This window comes from Lampetra fluviatilis, chromosome 68 (assembly GCF_964198595.1).
Source record: "Lampetra fluviatilis chromosome 68, kcLamFluv1.1, whole genome shotgun sequence".
Taxonomy (NCBI): domain Eukaryota; kingdom Metazoa; phylum Chordata; class Hyperoartia; order Petromyzontiformes; family Petromyzontidae; genus Lampetra; species Lampetra fluviatilis.
Genome location: NC_136342.1, coordinates 4,327,392 through 4,343,527, shown reverse-complemented (window position 1 = coordinate 4,343,527; position 16,136 = coordinate 4,327,392).

Genomic DNA, 16,136 nt, shown 5'->3' with positions numbered 1-16,136 from the left:
AGTGGGTGGGTGGGTGAGTGTGTGGATGGGTGAGGGAGTGAATGGTTGGGTGGGTTGGTGTGTGAGTGGGTGAGTGTGTGAGTGGGAGAGGGAATGGGTGAGTGAGTGGGTGAGTGAGTGGGTGACTAAGTGAGTGGGTGGATGAGTGGGTGAGCGAGTGAGTGGATGAGTGAAAGGATGAGTGGATGAGTGAGTGAGTGAGTGGGTGAGTGAGTGAGTGAGTGGGTGGGTGGGTGGGTGAGTGAGTGTGTGGGTGGGTGGGTGAGTGTGTGGGTGGTTGAGTGAGTGAGTGGGTGGGTGGGTGAGCGAGTGGGTGAGTGGATGAGTGAGTGAGTGAGTGGGTGAGTGAGTGAGTGAGTTGGTGGGTGGGTGGGCGAGTGTGTGGGTGGGTGAGTGAGTGAGTGAGTGGGTGGGTGAGTGTGTGGGTGAGTGAGTGAGTGAGTGGGTGGGTGGGTGGGTGGGTGGGTGAGTGGGTGAGTGGGTGGGTGGGTGGGTGGGTGAGTGGGTAAGTGGGTGGGTGAGTGGGTGAGTGGGTGAGTGAGTGAGTGAGTGAGTGAGTGAGTGAGTGGGTGGGTGAGTGGGTGGGTGAGGGAGTGAGTGAGTGTGTGGGTGGGTGAGTGGGTGAGTGAGTAAGTGGGTGGATGGGTGAGTGAGTGAGTGAGTGGGTGAGTGAGTGAGTGGGTGGGTGAGCGAGTGGGTGAGTGGATGAGCGAGTGAGTAAGTGGGTGAGTGAGTGAGTGAGTGAGTGGGGGAGTGAGTGTGTGGGTGGGTGAGTGGGTGAGTGAGTGGGTGGATGGGTGAGTGAGTGAGTGGGTGAGTGGGTGAGTGGATGAGCGAGTGAGTGAGTGGGTGGGTGAGTGGGTGGGTGAAGGAGTGAGTGAGTGTGTGGGTGGGTGAGTGGGTGAGTGAGTAAGTGGGTGGATGGGTGAGTGAGTGAGTGAGTGGGTGAGTGAGTGAGTGGGTGGGTGAGCGAGTGGGTGAGTGGATGAGCGAGTGAGTAAGTGGGTGAGTGAGTGAGTGAGTGAGTGAGTGAGTGAGTGAGTGGGGGAGTGAGTGTGTGGGTGGGTGAGTGGGTGAGTGAGTGGGTGGATGGGTGAGTGAGTGAGTGGGTGAGTGGGTGAGTGGATGAGCGAGTGAGTGAGTGGGTGAGTGAGTGAGTGGGTGGGAGGGTGAGTGAGTGTGTGGGTGGGTGAGTGGGTGAGTGGGTGGGTGAGTGATTGAGTGAGTGTGTGGTTGAGTGGGTGGGTGGGTGAGTGAGTGAGTGAGTGGGTGAGTGAGTGGGTGGGTGGGTGGGTGGGTGAGTGGGTGAGCGAGTGTGTGAGTGGATGAGTGAGTGAGTGAGTGGGTGAGTGAGTGAGTGAGTTGGTGGGTGGGTGGGTGAGTGTGTGGGTGGGTGAGTGAGTGAGTGAGTGGGTGGGTGAGTGTGTGGGTGAGTGAGTGAGTGAGTGGGTGGGTGGGTGGGTGGGTGAGTGAGTGAGTGAGTGAGTGGGTGAGTGAGTGGGTGGGTGGGTGGGTGGGTGGGTGAGCGAGTGTGTGAGTGGATGAGTGAGTGAGTGAGTGAGTGGGTGAGTGAGTGAGTGAGTGAGTTGGTGGGTGGGTGAGTGTGTGGGTGGGTGAGTGAGTGAGTGAGTGGGTGGGTGAGTGTGTGGGTGAGTGAGTGAGTGAGTGGGTGGGTGGGTGAGTGGGTGAGTGGGTGAGTGGGTGGGTGAGTGGGTGGGTGGGTGAGTGGGTGAGTGGGTGAGTGGGGAAGTGGGTGGGTGAGTGGGTGAGTGAGTGAGTGAGTGAGTGAGTGGGTGGGTGAGTGGGTGCGTGAGGGAGTGAGTGAGTGTGTGGGTGGGTGAGTGAGTGGGTGGATGGGTGAGTGAGTGAGTGGGTGAGTGAGTGAGTGGGTGGGTGAGCGAGTGGGTGAGTGGATGAGCGAGTGAGTAAGTGGGTGAGTGAGTGAGTGAGTTAGTGAGTGAGTGAGTGAGTGAGTAGGGGAGTGAGTGTGTGGGTGGGTGAGTGGGTGAGTGAGTGGGTGGATGGGTGGGTGAGTGAGTGAGTGGGTGAGTGAGTGGGTGGGTGGGTGAGCGAGTGGGTGAGTGGATGAGCGAGTGAGTGAGTGGGTGAGTGAGTGAGTGGGTGGGAGGGTGAGTGAGTGTGTGGGTGGGTGAGTGGGTGAGTGGGTGGGTGAGTGATTGAGTGAGTGTGTGGGTGAGTGGGTGGGAGGGTGAGTGAGTGAGTGAGTGGGTGAGTGAGTGGGTGGGTGGGTGAGCGAGTGTGTGAGTGGATGAGTGAGTGAGTGAGTGGGTGGGTGAGTGAGTGGGTGAGTAGGTGGGTGAGTGAGTGGGTGGGTGGGTGGGTGAGTGTGTGGATGGGTGAGGGAGTGAATGGTTGGGTGGGTTGGTGTGTGAGTGGGTGAGTGTGTGAGTGGGAGAGGGAATGGGTGAGTGAGTGGGTGAGTGAGTGGGTGACTAAGTGAGTGGGTGGATGAGTGGGTGAGCGAGTGAGTGGATGAGTGAAAGGATGAGTGGATGAGTGAGTGAGTGAGTGGAGTGAGTGAGTGAGTGAGTGAGTGAGTGAGTGGGTGGGTGGGTGGGTGGGTGAGTGAGTGTGTGGGTGGGTGGGTGAGTGTGTGGGTGGTTGAGTGAGTGAGTGAGTGGGTGGGTGGGTGAGCGAGTGGGTGAGTGGATGAGTGAGTGAGTGAGTGGGTGAGTGAGTGAGTGAGTTGGTGGGTGGGTGGGCGAGTGTGTGGGTGGGTGAGTGAGTGAGTGAGTGAGTGGGTGGGTGAGTGTGTGGGTGAGTGAGTGAGTGGGTGGGTGGGTGGGTGGGTGAGTGGGTGAGTGGGTGGGTGGGTGGGTGAGTGGGTAAGTGGGTGGGTGAGTGGGTGAGTGGGTGAGTGAGTGAGTGAGTGAGTGAGTGGGTGGGTGAGTGGGTGGGTGAGGGAGTGAGTGAGTGTGTGGGTGGGTGAGTGGGTGAGTGAGTAAGTGGGTGGATGGGTGAGTGAGTGAGTGAGTGGGTGAGTGAGTGAGTGGGTGGGTGAGCGAGTGGGTGAGTGGATGAGCGAGTGAGTAAGTGGGTGAGTGAGTGAGTGAGTGAGTGGGGGAGTGAGTGTGTGGGTGGGTGAGTGGGTGAGTGAGTGGGTGGATGGGTGAGTGAGTGAGTGGGTGAGTGGGTGAGTGGATGAGCGAGTGAGTGAGTGGGTGGGTGAGTGGGTGGGTGAGGGAGTGAGTGAGTGTGTGGGTGGGTGAGTGGGTGAGTGAGTAAGTGGGTGGATGGGTGAGTGAGTGAGTGAGTGGGTGAGTGAGTGAGTGGGTGGGTGAGCGAGTGGGTGAGTGGATGAGCGAGTGAGTAAGTGGGTGAGTGAGTGAGTGAGTGGGGGAGTGAGTGTGTGGGTGGGTGAGTGGGTGAGTGAGTGGGTGGATGGGTGAGTGAGTGAGTGGGTGAGTGGGTGAGTGGATGAGCGAGTGAGTGAGTGGGTGAGTGAGTGAGTGGGTGGGAGGGTGAGTGAGTGTGTGGGTGGGTGAGTGGGTGAGTGGGTGGGTGAGTGATTGAGTGAGTGTGTGGTTGAGTGGGTGGGTGGGTGAGTGAGTGAGTGGGTGAGTGAGTGGGTGGGTGGGTGGGTGGGTGAGTGGGTGAGCGAGTGTGTGAGTGGATGAGTGAGTGAGTGAGTGAGTGGGTGAGTGAGTGAGTGAGTGAGTGAGTGAGTTGGTGGGTGGGTGGGTGAGTGTGTGGGTGGGTGAGTGAGTGAGTGGGTGGGTGAGTGTGTGGGTGAGTGAGTGAGTGAGTGAGTGGGTGGGTGGGTGAGTGGGTGAGTGGGTGAGTGGGTGGGTGAGTGGGTGGGTGGGTGAGTGGGTGAGTGGGTGAGTGGGGAAGTGGGTGGGTGAGTGGGTGAGTGAGTGAGTGAGTGGGTGGGTGAGTGGGTGCGTGAGGGAGTGAGTGAGTGTGTGGGTGGGTGAGTGAGTGGGTGGATGGGTGAGTGAGTGAGTGAGTGGGTGAGTGAGTGAGTGGGTGGGTGAGCGAGTGGGTGAGTGGATGAGCGAGTGAGTAAGTGGGTGAGTGAGTGAGTGAGTGAGTTAGTGAGTGAGTGAGTGAGTGAGTGAGTAGTGGAGTGAGTGTGTGGGTGGGTGAGTGGGTGAGTGAGTGGGTGGATGGGTGGGTGAGTGAGTGAGTGAGTGGGTGAGTGAGTGGGTGGGTGGGTGAGCGAGTGGGTGAGTGGATGAGCGAGTGAGTGAGTGGGTGAGTGAGTGAGTGAGTGGGTGGGAGGGTGAGTGAGTGTGTGGGTGGGTGAGTGGGTGAGTGGGTGGGTGAGTGATTGAGTGAGTGTGTGGGTGAGTGGGTGGGAGGGTGAGTGAGTGAGTGAGTGGGTGAGTGAGTGGGTGGGTGGGTGGGTGAGCGAGTGTGTGAGTGGATGAGTGAGTGAGTGGGTGGGTGAGTGAGTGGGTGAGTAGGTGGGTGAGTGAGTGGGTGGGTGGGTGGGTGAGTGTGTGGATTGGTGAGGGAGTGAATGGTTGGGTGGGTTGGTGTGTGAGTGGGTGAGTGTGTGAGTGGGAGAGGGAATGGGTGAGTGAGTGGGTGAGTGAGTGGGTGACTAAGTGAGTGGGTGGATGAGTGGATGAGCGAGTGAGTGGATGAGTGAAAGGATGAGTGGATGAGTGAGTGAGTGAGTGAGTGGGTGAGTGAGTGAGTGAGTGAGTGAGTGAGTGGGTGGGTGGGTGGGTGAGTGAGTGTGTGGGTGGGTGGGTGAGTGTGTGGGTGGTTGAGTGAGTGAGTGGGTGGGTGGGTGAGCGAGTGGGTGAGTGGATGAGTGAGTGAGTGAGTGGGTGAGTGAGTGAGTGAGTGAGTTGGTGGGTGGGTGGGCGAGTGTGTGGGTGGGTGAGTGAGTGAGTGAGTGGGTGGGTGAGTGTGTGGGTGAGTGAGTGAGTGAGTGAGTGAGTGGGTGGGTGAGTGGGTGAGTGGGTGGGTGGGTGGGTGGGTGAGTGGGTGAGTGGGTAAGTGGGTGGGTGAGTGGGTGAGTGGGTGAGTGGGTGAGTGAGTGAGTGAGTGAGTGAGTGAGTGGGTGGGTGAGTGGGTGGGTGAGGGAGTGAGTGAGTGTGTGGGTGGGTGAGTGGGTGAGTGAGTAAGTGGGTGGATGGGTGAGTGAGTGAGTGAGTGGGTGAGTGAGTGAGTGGGTGGGTGAGCGAGTGGGTGAGTGGATGAGCGAGTGAGTAAGTGGGTGAGTGAGTGAGTGAGTGGGGGAGTGAGTGTGTGGGTGGGTGAGTGGGTGAGTGAGTGGGTGGATGGGTGAGTGAGTGAGTGGGTGAGTGGGTGAGTGGATGAGCGAGTGAGTGAGTGGGTGGGTGAGTGGGTGGGTGAGGGAGTGAGTGAGTGTGTGGGTGGGTGAGTGGGTGAGTGAGTAAGTGGGTGGATGGGTGAGTGAGTGAGTGAGTGAGTGGGTGAGTGAGTGAGTGGGTGGGTGAGCGAGTGGGTGAGTGGATGAGCGAGTGAGTAAGTGGGTGAGTGAGTGAGTGAGTGGGGGAGTGAGTGTGTGGGTGGGTGAGTGGGTGAGTGAGTGGGTGGATGGGTGAGTGAGTGAGTGGGTGAGTGGGTGAGTGGATGAGCGAGTGAGTGAGTGGGTGAGTGAGTGAGTGGGTGGGAGGGTGAGTGAGTGTGTGGGTGGGTGAGTGGGTGAGTGGGTGGGTGAGTGATTGAGTGAGTGTGTGGTTGAGTGGGTGGGTGGGTGAGTGAGTGAGTGAGTGAGTGGGTGAGTGAGTGGGTGGGTGGGTGGGTGGGTGAGTGGGTGAGTGAGTGAGTGGGTGGGAGGGTGAGTGAGTGTGTGGGTGGGTGAGTGGGTGAGTGGGTGGGTGAGTGATTGAGTGAGTGTGTGGGTGAGTGGGTGGGAGGGTGAGTGAGTGAGTGAGTGGGTGAGTGAGTGGGTGGGTGGGTGGGTGAGCGAGTGTGTGAGTGGATGAGTGAGTGAGTGAGTGGGTGGGTGAGTGAGTGGGTGAGTAGGTGGGTGAGTGAGTGAGTGGGTGGGTGGGTGAGTGTGTGGATGGGTGAGGGAGTGAATGGTTGGGTGGGTTGGTGTGTGAGTGGGTGAGTGTGTGAGTGGGAGAGGGAATGGGTGAGTGAGTGGGTGAGTGAGTGGGTGACTAAGTGAGTGGGTGGATGAGTGGGTGAGCGAGTGAGTGGATGAGTGAAAGGATGAGTGGATGAGTGAGTGAGTGAGTGGGTGAGTGAGTGAGTGAGTGAGTGAGTGAGTGGGTGGGTGGGTGGGTGGGTGAGTGAGTGTGTGGGTGGGTGGGTGAGTGTGTGGGTGGTTGAGTGAGTGAGTGGGTGGGTGGGTGAGCGAGTGGGTGAGTGGATGAGTGAGTGAGTGAGTGGGTGAGTGAGTGAGTGAGTTGGTGGGTGGGTGGGCGAGTGTGTGGGTGGGTGAGTGAGTGAGTGAGTGGGTGGGTGAGTGTGTGGGTGAGTGAGTGAGTGAGTGGGTGGGTGGGTGGGTGAGTGGGTGAGTGGGTGGGTGGGTGGGTGGGTGAGTGGGTGAGTGGGTGAGTGGGTAAGTGGGTGGGTGAGTGGGTGAGTGGGTGAGTGGGTGAGTGAGTGAGTGAGTGAGTGGGTGGGTGAGTGGGTGGGTGAGGGAGTAAGTGAGTGAGTGAGTGGGTGGGTGAGTGGGTGGGTGGGTGAGGGAGTGAGTGAGTGTGTGGGTGGGTGAGTGGGTGAGTGAGTAAGTGGGTGGATGGGTGAGTGAGTGAGTGGGTGAGTGAGTGAGTGGGTGGGTGAGCGAGTGGGTGAGTGGATGAGCGAGTGAGTAAGTGGGTGAGTGAGTGAGTGGGGGAGTGAGTGTGTGGGTGGGTGAGTGGGTGAGTGAGTGGGTGGATGGGTGAGTGAGTGAGTGGGTGAGTGGGTTAGTGGATGAGCGAGTGAGTGAGTGGGTGGGTGAGTGGGTGGGTGAGGGAGTGAGTGAGTGTGTGGGTGGGTGAGTGGGTGAGTGAGTAAGTGGGTGGATGGGTGAGTGAGTGAGTGAGTGGGTGAGTGAGTGAGTGGGTGGGTGAGCGAGTGGGTGAGTGGATGAGCGAGTGAGTAAGTGGGTGAGTGAGTGAGTGAGTGAGTGAGTGAGTGGGGGAGTGAGTGTGTGGGTGGGTGAGTGGGTGAGTGAGTGGGTGGATGGGTGAGTGAGTGAGTGGGTGAGTGGGTGAGTGGATGAGCGAGTGAGTGAGTGGGTGAGTGAGTGAGTGAGTGGGTGGGAGGGTGAGTGAGTGTGTGGGTGGGTGAGTGGGGGAGTGGGTGGGTGAGTGATTGAGTGAGTGAGTGTGTGGTTGAGTGGGTGGGTGGGTGAGTGAGTGAGTGAGTGGGTGAGTGAGTGGGTGGGTGGGTGGGTGAGTGGGTGAGTGAGTGAGTGGGTGGGAGGGTGAGTGAGTGTGTGGGTGGGTGAGTGGGTGAGTGGGTGGGTGAGTGATTGAGTGAGTGTGTGGGTGAGTGGGTGGGAGGGTGAGTGAGTGAGTGAGTGGGTGAGTGAGTGGGTGGGTGGGTGGGTGAGCGAGTGTGTGAGTGGATGAGTGAGTGAGTGAGTGGGTGGGTGAGTGAGTGGGTGAGTAGGTGGGTGAGTGAGTGAGTGGGTGGGTGAGTGTGTGGATGGGTGAGGGAGTGAATGGTTGGGTGGGTTGGTGTGTGAGTGGGTGAGTGTGTGAGTGGGAGAGGGAATGGGTGAGTGAGTGGGTGAGTGAGTGGGTGACTAAGTGAGTGGGTGGATGAGTGGGTGAGCGAGTGAGTGGATGAGTGAAAGGATGAGTGGATGAGTGAGTGAGTGAGTGGGTGAGTGAGTGAGTGAGTGAGTGGGTGGGTGGGTGGGTGGGTGAGTGAGTGTGTGGGTGGGTGGGTGAGTGTGTGGGTGGTTGAGTGAGTGAGTGGGTGGGTGGGTGAGCGAGTGGGTGAGTGGATGAGTGAGTGAGTGAGTGAGTGGGTGAGTGAGTGAGTGAGTTGGTGGGTGGGTGGGCGAGTGTGTGGGTGGGTGAGTGAGTGAGTGAGTGAGTGGGTGGGTGAGTGTGTGGGTGAGTGAGTGAGTGAGTGGGTGGGTGGGTGGGTGAGTGGGTGAGTGGGTGAGTGGGTGGGTGGGTGGGTGGGTGAGTGGGTGAGTGGGTGAGTGGGTAAGTGGGTGGGTGAGTGGGTGAGTGGGTGAGTGGGTGAGTGAGTGAGTGAGTGAGTGAGTGGGTGGGTGAGTGGGTGGGTGAGGGAGTGAGTGAGTGTGTGGGTGGGTGAGTGGGTGAGTGAGTGGGTGGATGGGTGAGTGAGTGAGTGAGTGGGTGAGTGAGTGAGTGGGTGGGTGAGCGAGAGGGTGAGTGGATGAGCGAGTGAGTAAGTGGGTGAGTGAGTGAGTGAGTGAGTGGGGGAGTGAGTGTGTGGGTGGGTGAGTGGGTGAGTGAGTGGGTGGATGGGTGAGTGAGTGAGTGGGTGAGTGGGTGAGTGGATGAGCGAGTGAGTGAGTGGGTGAGTGAGTGAGTGAGTGGGTGGGAGGGTGAGTGAGTGTGTGGGTGGGTGAGTGGGTGAGTGGGTGGGTGAGTGATTGAGTGAGTGTGTAGTTGAGTGGGTGGGTGGGTGAGTGAGTGAGTGAGTGAGTGGGTGAGTGAGTGGGTGGGTGGGTGGGTGGGTGGGTGAGCGAGTGTGTGAGTGGATGAGTGAGTGAGTGAGTGGGTGGGTGAGTGAGTGGGTTAGTGGGTGAGTGATTGGGTGAGTATGTGGGTGAGTGAGTGGGTGGGTGGGTGGGTGAGTGTGTGGATGGGTGAGGGAGTGAATGGTTGGGTGGGTTGGTGTGTGAGTGGGTGAGTGTGTGAGTGGGTGAGGGAATGGGTGAGTGAGTGGGTGACTAAGTGAGTAGGTGGGTGAGTGGGTGAGCGAGTGAGTGGATGAGTGAAAGGATGAGTGGATAAGTGAGTGAGTGAGTGGGTGAGTGAGTGAGTGGGTGGGTGGGTGGGTGGGTGGGTGGGTGGGTGAGTGAGTGTGTGGGTGGGTGGGTGAGTGTGTGGGTGGTTGAGTGAGTGAGTGGGTGGGTGGGTGGGTGAGTTTGTGGGTGGTTGAGTGAGTGAGTGGGTGGGTGGGTGGTGAGTGGATGGATGAGTGAGTCGGTGGGTAAGTGGGTGTGTGAGTGAGTGAGTGAGTGGGTGAGTGGGTGGGTGAGTGAGTGGGTGAGTGGGTGGGTGGGTGGGTGAGTGGGTGAGTGGGTGGGTGAGTGAGTGAGTGAGTGGGTGAGTGAGTGGGTGAGTGAGTGGGTGAGTGAGTGAGTGAGTGAGTGTGTGGGTGGGTGAGTGAGTGAGTGGGTGGGTGAGTGGGTGGGTGAGTGGGTGAGTGTGTGGGTGGGTGAGTGGGTGGGTGGGTGAGCGAGTGGGTGAGTGGATGAGTGAGTAAGTGAGTGGGTGATTGAGTGAGTGAGTTGGTGGGTGGGTGAGTGAGTGAGTGAGTGGGTGGGTGAGTGTGTGGGTGAGTGAGTGAGTGAGTGGGTGGGTGGGTGAGTGATTGTGTAAGTGTGTGGGTGGGTGAGTGGGTGAGTGGGTGGGTGAGTGGGTAAGTGAGTGAGTGAATGAGTTAAATGATGAGTGGATGAGTGTGTGACTAAGTGAGTGGGTGAGTGGGTGGGTGAGTGAGTGGGTGGGTGAGTGAGTATATGAGTGAGTGAGTGAGTGTCCATACACTTTGCTGTACCGCCCTCTCCTGTTAGACCCAGGGTATGGCTCCCATCGACTTTGACCCATGGGTAGTGATAGAGTGGTAGTGATAGAGTGGTAGTGATAGAGTGGTAGTGATAGAGTGGTAGTGATAGAGTGGTAGTGATAGAGTGGTAGTGATAGAGTGGTAGTGATAGAGTGGTAGTGGTAGAGTGGTAGTGATAGAGTGGTAGTGGTAGTGGTAGTGATAGAGTGGTAGTGGTAGAGTGGTAGTGATAGAGTGGTAGTGATAGAGTGGTAGTGATAGTGATAGAGTGGTAGTGATAGAGTGGTAGTGGTAGAGTGGTAGTGGTAGAGTGGTAGTGATAGAGTGGTAGTGGTAGAGTGGTAGTGGTAGAGTGGTAGTGATAGAGTGGTAGTGATAGAGTGGTAGTGATAGAGTGGTAGTGGTAGAGTGGTAGTGGTAGAGTGGTAGTGGTAGAGTGGTAGTGGTAGAGTGGTAGTGATAGAGTGGTAGTGGTAGAGTGGTAGTGATAGAGTGGTAGTGATAGAGTGGTAGTGATAGAGTGGTAGTGGTAGAGTGGTAGTGATAGAGTGGTAGTGGTAGTGGTAGTGATAGAGTGGTAGTGGTAGAGTGGTAGTGATAGTGATAGAGTGGTAGTGATAGTGATAGAGTGGTAGTGATAGAGTGGTAGTGGTAGAGTGGTAGTGATAGAGTGGTAGTGGTAGAGTGGTAGTGGTAGAGTGGTAGTGGTAGAGTGGTAGTGGTAGAGTGGTAGTGATAGAGTGGTAGTGATAGAGTGGTAGTGATAGAGTGGTAGTGATAGAGTGGTAGTGGTAGAGTGGTAGTGATAGAGTGGTAGTGGTAGTGGTAGTGATAGAGTGGTAGTGGTAGAGTGGTAGTGATAGTGATAGAGTGGTAGTGATAGTGATAGAGTGGTAGTGATAGAGTGGTAGTGGTAGAGTGGTAGTGGTAGAGTGGTAGTGATAGAGTGGTAGTGGTAGAGTGGTAGTGGTAGAGTGGTAGTGATAGAGTGGTAGTGATAGAGTGGTAGTGATAGAGTGGTAGTGGTAGAGTGGTAGTGATAGAGTGGTAGTGATAGAGTGGTAGTGGTAGAGTGGTAGTGATAGAGTGGTAGTGATAGAGTGGTAGTGGTAGTGATAGAGTGGTAGTGATAGAGTGGTAGTGGTAGAGTGGTAGTGGTAGAGTGGTAGTGATAGAGTGGTAGTGATAGAGTGGTAGTGATAGAGTGGTAGTGGTAGAGTGGTAGTGGTAGAGTGGTAGTGGTAGAGTGGTAGTGATAGAGTGGTAGTGATAGAGTGGTAGTGATAGAGTGGTAGTGATAGAGTGGTAGTGGTAGAGTGGTAGTGGTAGAGTGGTAGTGGTAGAGTGGTAGTGATAGAGTGGTAGTGATAGAGTGGTAGTGATAGAGTGGTAGTGATAGAGTGGTAGTGATAGAGTGGTAGTTATAGAGTGGTAGTGATAGAGTGGTAGTGGTAGAGTGGTAGTGATAGAGTGGTAGTGATAGAGTGGTAGTGATAGAGTGGTAGTGATAGAGTGGTAGTGGTAGTGATAGAGTGGTAGTGATAGAGTGGTAGTGATAGAGTGGTAGTGGTAGAGTGGTAGTGGTAGAGTGGTAGTGGTAGAGTGGTAGTGATAGAGTGGTAGTGGTAGAGTGGTAGTGATAGAGTGGTAGTGATAGAGTGGTAGTGATAGAGTGGTAGTGGTAGAGTGGTAGTGGTAAAGTGGTAGTGATAGAGTGGTAGTGATAGTGGTAGAGTGGTAGTGATAGAGTGGTAGTGATAGAGTGGTAGTGGTAGAGTGGTAGTGATAGAGTGGTAGTGATAGAGTGGTAGTGGTAGAGTGGTAGTGATAGAGTGGTAGTGGTAGAGTGGTAGTGATAGAGTGGTAGTGGTAGAGTGGTAGTGGTAGAGTGGTAGTGGTAAAGTGGTAGTGATAGAGTGGTAGTGGTAGAGTGGTAGTGATAGAGTGGTAGTGATAGAGTGGTAGTGGTAGAGTGGTAGTGATAGAGTGGTAGTGATAGAGTGGTAGTGGTAGAGTGGTAGTGATAGAGTGGTAGTGGTAGAGTGGTAGTGATAGAGTGGTAGTGATAGAGTGGTAGTGGTAGAGTGGTAGTGGTAGAGCGGTAGTGATAGAGTGGTAGTGATAGAGTGGTAGTGATAGAGTGGTAGTGGTAGAGTGGTAGTTATAGAGTGGTAGTGATAGAGTGGTAGTGATAGTGGTAGAGTGGTAGTGATAGAGTGGTAGTGATAGAGTGGTAGTGGTAGAGTGGTAGTGATAGAGTGGTAGTGGTAGAGTGGTAGTGGTAGTGATAGAGTGGTAGTGTAGAGTGGTAGTGATAGAGTGGTAGTGTAGAGTGGTAGTGGTAGAGTGGTAGTGGTAGTGATAGAGTGGTAGTGATAGAGTGGTAGTGATAGAGTGGTAGTGATAGAGTGGTAGTGGTAGTGATAGAGTGGTAGTGATAGAGTGGTAGTGATAGAGTGGTAGTGGTAGAGTGGTAGTGGTAGAGTGGTAGTGGTAGAGTGGTAGTGATAGAGTGGTAGTGGTAGAGTGGTACGTGATAGAGTGGTAGTGATAGAGTGGTAGTGATAGAGTGGTAGTGGTAGAGTGGTAGTGGTAAAGTGGTAGTGATAGAGTGGTAGTGATAGTGGTAGAGTGGTAGTGATAGAGTGGTAGTGATAGAGTGGTAGTGGTAGAGTGGTAGTGATAGAGTGGTAGTGATAGAGTGGTAGTGGTAGAGTGGTAGTGATAGAGTGGTAGGGTGGGTGGTAGAGTGGTAGTGATAGAGTGGTAGTGGTAGAGTGGTAGTGGTAGAGTGGTAGTGGTAGAGTGGTAGTGATAGAGTGGTAGTGGTAGAGTGGTAGTGATAGAGTGGTTTAGTGATAGAGTGGTAGTGGTAGAGTGGTAGTGATAGAGTGGTAGTGGTAGAGTGGTAGTGATAGAGTGGTAGTGATAGAGTGGTAGTGGTAGAGTGGTAGTGATAGAGTGGTAGTGGTAGAGTGGTAGTGATAGAGTGGTAGTGATAGAGTGGTAGTGGTAGAGTGGTAGTGGTAGAGCGGTAGTGATAGAGTGGTAGTGATAGAGTGGTAGTGATAGAGTGGTAGTGGTAGAGTGGTAGTTATAGAGTGATAGTGATAGAGTGGTAGTGATAGTGGTAGAGTGGTAGTGATAGAGTGGTAGTGATAGAGTGGTAGTGGTAGAGTGGTAGTGATAGAGTGGTAGTGGTAGAGTGGTAGTGGTAGTGATAGAGTGGTAGTGGTAGAGTGGTAGTGATAGAGTGGTAGTGATAGAGTGGTAGTGGTAGAGTGGTAGTGGTAGTGATAGAGTGGTAGTGATAGAGTGGTAGTGGTAGAGTGGTAGTGATAGAGTGGTAGTGGTAGAGTGGTAGTGGTAGAGTGGTAGTGGTAGTGATAGAGTGGTAGTGATAGAGTGGTAGTGGTAGAGTGGTAGTGGTAGAGTGGTAGTGATAGAGTGGTAGTGATAGAGTGGTAGTGATAGAGTGGTAGTGATAGAGTGGTAGTGGTAGAGTGGTAGTGATAGAGTGGTAGTGATAGAGTGGTAGTGATAGTGGTAGAGTGGTAGTGATAGAGTGGTAGTGATAGAGTGGTAGTGGTAGAGTGGTAGTGGTAGAGTGGTAGTGATAGAGTGGTAGTGATAGAGTGGTAGTGATAGAGTGGTAGTGATAGAGTGGTAGTGATAGAGTGGTAGTGTAGAGTGGTAGTGATAGAGTGGTAGTGGTAGAGTGGTAGTGGTAGAGTGGTAGTGGTAGAGTGGTAGTGGTAGAGTGGTAGTGTAGAGTGGTAGTGGTAGAGTGGTAGTGGTAGAGTGGTAGTGGTAGAGTGGTAGTGATAGAGTGGTAGTGATAGAGTGGTAGTGATAGAGTGGTAGTGATAGAGTGGTAGTGGTAGAGTGGTAGTGATAGAGTGGTAGTGATAGAGTGGTAGTGATAGAGTGGTAGTGATAGAGTGGTAGTGGTAGTGATAGAGTGGTAGTGATAGAGTGGTAGTGGTAGAGTGGTAGTGATAGAGTGGTAGTGATAGAGTGGTAGTGATAGAGTGGTAGTGATAGAGTGGTAGTGATAGTGGTAGAGTGGTAGTGATAGAGTGGTAGTGATAGAGTGGTAGTGGTAGAGTGGTAGTGATAGAGTGGTAGTGATAGAGTGGTAGTGGTAGAGTGGTAGTGATAGAGAGTGGTAGTGGTTAGAGTGGTAGTGATAGAGTGGTAGTGGTAGAGTGGTAGTGGTAGAGTGGTAGTGATAGAGTGGTAGTGGTAGTGTAGAGTGGTAGTGATAGAGTGGTAGTGATAGAGTGGTAGTGCTAGAGTGGTAGTGATAGAGTGGTAGTGATAGAGTGGTAGTGGTAGAGTGGTAGTGATAGAGTGGTAGTGTAGAGTGGTAGTGGTAGAGTGGTAGTGGTAGAGTGGTAGTGTAGAGTGGTAGTGATAGAGTGGGTAGTAGGTAGAGTAGGTAGTGATAGAGTGGTAGTGATAGAGTGGTAGTGATAGAGTGGTAGTGGTAGAGTGGTAGTGATAGAGTGGTAGTGGTAGAGTGGTAGTGGTAGAGTGGTAGTGATAGAGTGGTAGTGGTAGAGTGGTAGTGGTAGAGTGGTAGTGTAGAGTGGGTAGTTGTAGAGGTGGTAGTGATAGAGTGGTAGTGGTAGAGTGGTAGTGATAGAGTGGTAGTGATAGAGTGGTAGTGGTAGAGTGGTAGTGATAGAGTGGTGAGTAGATAGAGTGGTAGTGATAGAGGTGGGTAGTGATAGAGTGGTAGTGGTAGAGTGGTAGATGAATAGTAGTGTGGTAGTGGTAGAGTGGTAGTGGTAGAGTGGTAGTGGTAGAGTGGTAGTGTTGAGTGGTAGTGATAGAGTGGTAGTGATAGAGTGGTAGTGGTAGAGTGGTAGTGATAGAGTGGTAGTGATAGAGTGGTAGTGGTAGAGTGGTAGTGATAGAGTGGTAGTGGTGAGTGGTAGTGTAGAGTGGTAGTGATAGAGTGGTGTGGTAGTGTAGAGTGGTAGTGGTTGTGTAGAGTGGTAGTGGTAGAGTGGTAGTGATAGAGTGGTAGTGGTAGAGTGGTAGTGATAGAGTGGTAGTGATAGAGTGGTAGTGGTTAGAGTGGTAGTGATAGAGTGGTAGTGATAGAGTGGTAGTGGTAGAGTGGTAGTGGTAGAGTGGTAGTGATAGAGTGGTAGTGGTAGAGTGGTAGTGGTAGAGTGGTAGTGGTAGAGTGGTAGTGTAGAGTGTGAGTGGTAGTGGTAGAAGTGGTAGTGGTAGAGTGGTAGTGATAGAGTGGTAGTGTAGTGTGGTAGTGGTAAGAGTGGTGTGAGTAGAGTGGTAGTGATAGAGTGGTAGTGAGAGTGGTAGTGATAGAGTGGTAGTGATAGAGTGGTGGGTAGTGATAGAGTGGTAGTGGTAGAGTGGTAGTGATAGAGGTGGTAGTGGTAGTGATGAGTGGTAGTGGTAGAGTGGTAGTGATAGAGTGGTAGTGTTAGAGTGTGTGGTAGAGTGGTAGTGTAGAGTGGTAGTGGTAGTGATAGAGTGGTAGTGGTAGAGTGGTAGTGATAGAGTGGTAGTGATAGAGTGGTAGTGGTAGAGTGGTAGTGATTGAGTGGTAGTGGTAGAGTGGTAGTGATAGAGTGGTAGTGATAGAGTGGTAGTGTAGAGTGGTAGTTAGAGAGGTTGTGATAGGTGGTAGTGATAGAGTGGTAGTGGTAGAGTGGTAGTGATAGAGTGGTAGTGGTAGAGTGGTAGTGATAGAGTGGTAGTGATAGAGTGGTAGTGTAGAGGTAGTGTAGAGTGGTAGTGGGTAGAGTGGTAGTGATAGAGTGGTAGTGGTAGAGTGGTAGTGATAGAGTGGTAGTGGTAGAGTGGTAGTGGTAGAGTGGTAGTGATAGAGTGGTAGTGATAGAGGTAGTGTAGAGTGGTAGTGATAGAGTGGTAGTGTGATAGAGTGGTAGTGATAGAGTGGTAGTGGTTAGAGTGGTAGTGATAGAGTGGTAGTGGTAGAGTGGTAGTGATAGAGTGGGTAGTGGATAGAGTGGTAGTGGATAGAGTGGTAGTGCTAGAGTGGTAGTGATAGAGTGGTAGTGGTAGAGTGGTAGTGATAGAGTGGTAGTGATAGAGTGGTAGTGATTAGAGTGGTAGTGGTAGAGTGGTAGTGAGGTAGGGAGTGGTAGTGATAGAGTGGTAGTGATAGAGTGGTAGTGATAGAGTGGTAGTAGTAGAGTGGTAGTGGTAGAGTGGTAGTGGTAGAGTGGTAGTGGTAGTGAGTGGTAGTGGTAGAGTGGTAGTGTAGAGTGGTAGTGATAGAGTGGTAGTGGTAGAGGTGGTAGTGGTAGAGTGGTTGTGGTAGAGTGGGTTGTGGATAGAGTGGTAGTGGTAGAGTGGTAGTGGTTAGAGTGGTAGTGGTAGAGTGGTAGTGATAGAGTGGTAGTGGTAGAGTGGTAGTGGTAGAGTGGTAGTGGTAGAGTGGTAGTGGTAGAGTGGTAGTGTAGAGTGGTAGTGAT